A 6,070-nucleotide genomic window follows, 5' to 3' on the forward strand; every position below is an offset into this window, starting at 1 on the left:
GTGTTTTTTTCAATAAATTGGCCTTGGGGGGTGTAGAGGGGGGGTTGGTAGAGTGAATTATCATTTGAAAAATGTATGCAAAAGGATTCGAGTGGCAACAGCCCCAGTGCTGGTGGATTTGTTCCTTTTAGGCTGCACTTGCATAAACAAAACTCACACCAGGCCTTATAAGCTGCCCAGAGCAAGGCCAGATGCCGCTCTGCTCCCAGAGAGAGAACCATACCAAGAATGGCAGTGGGCCTCCTCTGTCCACACCTCCCTCCTCAGGCCTGCTACCCACTGCCCTGGGGTCTGCCTAGGACACTCTTTCAGTGTCCCCAAAATGGGCACTGTTGTGCCTTATCTGATGCAAGCCCAGAAAGCTAAAAGGAAATACCATCTTTACTGGGGAAGGGATCTCATGTGCCCTGCTTGCTTGCTGCCCTGGACTTTCATTCTCTGCTGGATTACCTCTACTTGTCCCCAAAATACTGAGAATTGCAGGCCAAGGAACCTGCTTCAGGGTTGAGGCATACATAACAAGACTCTTAAGCCTCAGAAACTTCCAGAATTCTGTGGTTCTTCCTCCTCTTTTTTTTTTTTAAAGAGAGAGAGAGAGAGAGAGAGAGAGAATTTCAATATTTACTTTTCAGTTTTTGGCGGACACAACATCTTCGTTTGTATGTGGTGCTGAGGATCGAACCCGGGCCGCACGCATGCCAGGCAAGCGTGCTACCACTTGAGCCACATCCCCAGCCCTCTTCCTCCTCTTTTTTTAAAAAAACCTTGTGTACTCTCCCTGGGGAGTTGTTTCATGTCCCACAACATCAGCTATCAGTTCTGTAGCAATTCCAACTCCATGATGCCACAGTCCCAACACCTCACATCTGATCCAGAAGGAAGGCACCAACTGCCTACTGGAGAGCTCCATCCTGGTGACTCTACTCTTCAAGCTCAGCTATCCAAAACTGACTGAGTTTCCCATACCCACAAAGCCACTGTGTCTCCCGGGGTTACCTCCTTCTGAGTTCTTCCTCACAGTCCTTCAATCTAGAAGCCTCTTTCTCCCTCATGCCCCACAATCACCTGGGTACTTTTTTTGGTGGTCCTGAAGTGTGTTTCTATCGTGTCCTCCTTTGCTCCCTGCTTTAGGCTCTGCACCTGACTGGCCTGAAGTGGGCCATAGCTTTTTTTTTTTTTTTCCTCCGTATGGGGGATTGAACTCAGGGGTGCTTATCACTGAGCCACATTCCCAGCCCCTTTTAAATTTATTTAGCCAGGCGCAGTGGCGCATGCCTGAATCCCAGTGGCTCAGAAGGCTGAGGCAAGAGGATCGTGAGTTCAAAGCCAGCCTCAGAAATTTAGCGAGGCACTTAGCAGCTCAGTGAGACCCTGTCTCTAAATAAAATACCAAATACTGGGGATATGGCTCAGTGGGTTCAATCCCTGATACCGATACCCCCATCATTTCTTTCTTTCTTTCTTTCAGACAGGGTCTCAATGAGTTGTTTAGGGTCCTGCTAAATTGTTGAGGCTGGCTTTGAACTTGTGATCCTAATGCCTCAGCCTCCTGAGCACTGGGATTACAGGCATGCGCCATCACACCCAGCAGGCCATTTTATTTATATGCGATGCCGAGAATCGAACCCAGTACCTCACACATGCTAGGCAAGTGCTCTACCACTGAGCTACTACCCCAGCCCCAGGCCATAGCTTCTTGGTTGGCTTTCCTGACCCTGCTCCATTTTTAAACCCAGTTGTTACCTAATTGTGGGGCCACCAACATGTAGCACCAGCATGACATTGGCATTTGTCTAAACTGCCATTCCTCAGGCTTTACCCAGACCTATTAAATCAGAAGTTGTGGGAAGCTCAGTCATCTGTGTTTTACAAGCCTCATCCCCAAACCCAGGTGTCCAGGAAAACTACCCTTCGATAGAGGCACACACTGGAGGCCCTGTGCAGGGAGTTCTAGGTAGTGGCCTAGTGCAGGTCTAGCTTTCCCATTAGCTGAGAACTCAGGCAAGGGTGATGTGGAAAAGGAGTGTCCTCTGCTAAAAGACCAGAGGAGGATTAGGGGAGGCTTTACCTGATGGCCTTTGGTCATCATTAGGGACACTGGTCATCATTAGGAATACTTAACTCATTTTTTAAAAAATTTTTCTTTTAGTTGTAGATGGACACAAGAACTTTATTTTATTTATTTATTTTTATGTGGTTCTGAGAATCAAACCCAGTGCCTCACACGTGCTAGGTGAGCACTCTACCACTGAGCCACAACCCCAGCCCCACTTAACTCATTTTTGACCACTGGTCTCAGTGCTTAATGGCCTAAGTCTAAATTCCAGGCCCTGTGGAAGCTTTCCCCAGGGAATGAATCCTGGAGGAAGAGGGCTTCCTGGAGCCTGTTGCATAGCAGAGGCTGAGTGAGATGTGAGCTGTCTAAGCAGGGTCAGGGTGCCTTCGCTTCTGACTGCTGGAGGCAGGCAGCTTGACACTAAGTGCTAGGGCCATAAACTCCCCCTTCTCCTGAGTCTCCCTTCCTGGGAAAGGATGAGGACAAGGCAGGGACAAGACACGAGTCTCCCTTGACTTGATCAGGGATCTAAAGGGTGTCAGGATTGGCTCAGTTTCCTTCAAATCATTCAGCACCGTGGTCAGGGTTCAGATAGGGACACCTGTTTTTGTGGATATTCACACCTATGTTGGCACAATCTGCTAATAAACAATAAAAAGCATATGTCAATTTAAAAAAAAATTAATTAAAAAAATAAAAAATAAAATAAAATAAAAAAGAACACAACACACTAAAGAGAAACAACAACAACAACAACAACAACAAAAAAAAACAGGGAAGTCTGTTGACCAAAAACAGCCCGGAGACCAGAAAGGGGGATGAGCTGAAGAAACTGGAGCTCTCAGGAAGTGCTTAGGGAAGCTGGGGTATGCCAGGAATTGGGTAAGAGAAAGGAGCGGGGAGGGCAAACCAGGTGGCAGAGGCTTTCTACGCACTGAGCTCCACCCTCAGGCCTTTTTAAAATTTTTATTTTGAGACAGGGCCTTGCTAACTGCCCAGGCCTTAAACTTGCTATCCTCCTGCCTCAGCCTCCCGAATTGCTGGGATTACAGGAGTGCACCACCGTGCCATTTTACATGCACAGTTCCATTGTGTTAAGTATTTTCATATTGTTGTTGAATCAATCACCAGAACATTGTCATTTTCCAAAACTGAACTCTAGATCTTTTGAACAATACTGCTCCCTTCCCACCAGTCCCTGGCATCACCATTGTATTTTTGGTCTCTATAAATCTGACAACTCTGAGTACCTCCTATCTATGGAATCATACAGTATTTGTTTGTTTGTTTGTTTTGCAAATGGGTTATTTCATGTATCAAAATGTCCTCAAGCTTTACCCATGCCGTAGCATAAATCAGAATTTCTTTCCTTTTTAAGGTTGAATGGTCTGTCATTGTATGTATTATCAACATTCAAAAAACGGGGTGGGGGGTAATCTACAATAAGGAAACTTTTATTTGGGAATCAAACATGAAAATGAAATTTCAATTTGAGATACACACACTGTCCTGGATAGCCTCAAGTATGCTCAGAGAACAAAGGAAGGTTGGAGCTTTATTGGAAAAGAGAAAAACTATGTAAATTGTTTTGAAAGTTCATTGGTGCAGGTGGTCACTAAGTAAAACTTACAGTCTTAAAAAGTCATAGGAGGCTGTTTTGTGGGCTTGTGAGACAGCATGTTAAGCAAGTGTTCTTGAATAGACAGACAGCTGTCCTAGTAATATTTCCTGTTATCAGGCAAATCATGTGTGAGAGCCCTCACCCACCCCCTTAATGGCCTTCCCTGGCTCTAGTTGACAAAGGTGACTCGATTTTGAATCTAAAAACCTTCACAGTATATACCATATTTTTTTTATGCATTCATCTATTGGAGGACACTGGGGTTCCTTCCCTCTTGGGTATTGTGAATAATGCTGTTCTGAAGGTGGGCATCCAAATAGCCTTTGAACCTTGCTTTCACCCTACCTTTGATTTTATACCCAGATGCAGAGTTGCTTCATCATATGGTCATTCTATTTTTAATTTTTTTTGAAGAACTGCTGTACTGTTTTTTTTTTTTTTAAATAGCCATCACACCATTTTACATTCCGCTAACAGAGAACAGGTGTTCCAATTTGCCCACATTCATAGGCAATTTAAATGGACTGATTTTTTAGAGTAGCTACATGTTCACAGAAACAGTGAGAAGAAACTACAAAGATTTTCCATATAGTCCTAACCCACACAGATATCTTGTCCCCCATCAACATCCCACATCAGAGTGGCACATTTGTTAACAATCAATGAATTTACACTGGCCCATTATTCCCCAGAGTCCTTAGTTTACATTCGGGTTTGCTCTTGGTGGTGTACATTCTATTGTTTTTGACAAATGAGTAATGATATGCATCCACCCTTTTGGTATAATAATTTTTAGGGTAGTTTCACTGCCCTAAAAATCCTCTGCCTATTTTTTCCTTCTTGACCCCTGACCCCCAACCCCCAGCAGCCATAGTACTGCCTTTTCCAGATTGTCAAATAGTTGTATCACACATTATGTAGCCTTTTCAGGTTAATTTCTCTTTTTTAGTAATAGGCATTATGTTGCCTTCGATAGCTCATTTTTTTTTAATGCTGAATAATATTCCATTGACTGGATGTACTGTGGTTTGTCAGTTCACCCACTGGAGTACATCTTGGTGCTTCCAAGTTTTGATAATTATGACTAAAGCTACAGTAAATATCCCAGTGCAGGTTTCTGGTTTCTAGTTCTCAACACCAAGAAGCGCAATTTCTGGATCTATTGGTAAGAATATGGCTAGTTTTGTAAGAAACGTCCAAATTTGTCTTCCAAAGTGGCTTTCCCATTTGACATTCCCACCAGTGAGAAGCAAGAATTCCTGTTGCTCTAATTTTTCTTTTTAACGTGAAAAGGTTTCTTCCACTTAATCTTCCAATTTCTTTAAGGAAAGAAAATAGCTAATATTTATTTCAATCTGCTTTAAAATAAATTTTTATCATTTTATTTTTGTCAAGGTAAAAATGCATTATTTCTTATGATTAAAAATGAGTAAATAGTCAGAACATTTCAGCAATACCAAAGAATATGCCATCATTTATTTTGCTTTTATTATCTTTCACTTGCCACTAGAATGCCAGCTCCAGGAAGGCAGTGATTTCTTTGCTTTCTCACTCATGGCTGTATCCCTGTGACTAAGGAGAGTGTGACATATGTAGGCACTCAGTAAATACCAGTTAAATGAAAAAATAAACAAATCCTACTTTTATCACATAACAGAATGTCTCATAATCTCTCTTTTCTGTGTCCATAAATAAAGATTTTCACCCCCATCTGTTTCATTAGTTTCATATATTTTTTGAGTCAGTCTTTTACCAATTGGCTAAGTGGTTTCCAATTTGTCACTACTATAAACAACAGTGTGATGATGCTCTTTAAAAAAAATATATATATATATATATATATATATATATATATATATATATTTGTAGTTGGACACAATACCTTTATTTTATTTATTTATTTTTTAAAAAGGAAGTCTCAGGGTTGGGGAGATAGCTCAGTGGTAGAGCATTTACCTAACATGCATGAGGTCCTGGGTTCAATCCCCAGCAACATTTGGGGGAAAAAGAAAGTCTCTTGTTAAATAGAATACACATTTTAATTGTAAATCATTTTACTAAGCCAGACCTTCATGTATGAGAGTATTAATTTCCATTTTCTACAACCTAGCTAGAAAGCATCAAAGCTTTTAATCTTTGCAACCTGATAGGTAAAAAATAATGCTGCTCTAGGTTTTAATTTGCTTTTATTTGGTTATTAGTGAGTTACACATGTTTTCTCATTTGCTGTTCATTTGTATATCTTCTTTTTTTTTGGAATATCCTGTTTGAGTGTTTTGAATTTTATTAGGTTGCTTAATCCATTCTAATTGATTTATAATGACTGTTCAGTTAAAGATATTAATTAGTATTTTGTATGTACTAATATTGCAAATATTCCTACTTTTGTCATA

This window comes from Marmota monax, unplaced genomic scaffold, assembly GCF_021218885.2.
Source record: "Marmota monax isolate L192 unplaced genomic scaffold, Marmota_monax_Labrador192_F-V1.1 WCK01_AAM20220418_F8-fsc00106, whole genome shotgun sequence".
Lineage (NCBI taxonomy): Eukaryota > Metazoa > Chordata > Mammalia > Rodentia > Sciuridae > Marmota > Marmota monax.